The 527-nt window shown below is 36.2% G+C and overlaps 1 protein-coding gene across 1 annotated transcript in view; it reads left to right on the top strand.

The window, feature by feature from the left end:
• Positions 1 to 527, top strand: part of TXNDC9 (thioredoxin domain containing 9) — a 7,930-nt gene that overhangs the window by 6,830 nt on the left and 573 nt on the right. The window lies entirely within an intron of this gene.

Here is a 527-nt window from a genome sequence, read left to right as displayed (position 1 = left end):
TATATATATATATAGGGCCAATTTAGACAGGAGCCAGTTAACCTTCTAGCATGTCTTTGGAGTGTGGGTGTGCTGTTTCAGGAAAAGGCCTGGACGTAGTACTGTAGTCTTGTTTCCCCAGATAATTGGTTTCAGCACACTGCCACCTTGTGGAGAAGTATTAGAATGACTATTGATAAACTGCAGAATGTTTTCTGCTTTAGGCACAGTAACATTTAGTTTGATCTGTGTTGGTTTTAAAAAGACTAATGCTACTGTAGATATGAAGTGCAGATTTTATTCTGTGAATCGTCCTGATTATTATGACCTGAAACAAAGCATGCCAGGATTTTTACGTTATTTTGTATGTTTTATGTTTCAAGCAATTCTACAAATAAAGGAGAAAATGGGGAGATGGAGTTAGGACTGATTAGGGTTAACAAAATGTTAAATGGAAACCATTTTTGGTAACAAAAGTTATTTTTTTTAACAGACAGGTTTGCTGGGACAGATATTTTAAATGACACCCAGTGCACAAAAACAGTGGG

The sequence above is a fragment of the Nanorana parkeri genome, unplaced genomic scaffold (genome assembly GCF_000935625.1).
Source record: "Nanorana parkeri isolate BGI_ZX_2015 unplaced genomic scaffold, ASM93562v1 scaffold21, whole genome shotgun sequence".
Classification (NCBI taxonomy): Eukaryota; Metazoa; Chordata; class Amphibia; order Anura; family Dicroglossidae; genus Nanorana; species Nanorana parkeri.
This window is presented reverse-complemented; position numbering and strand designations above follow the sequence as displayed.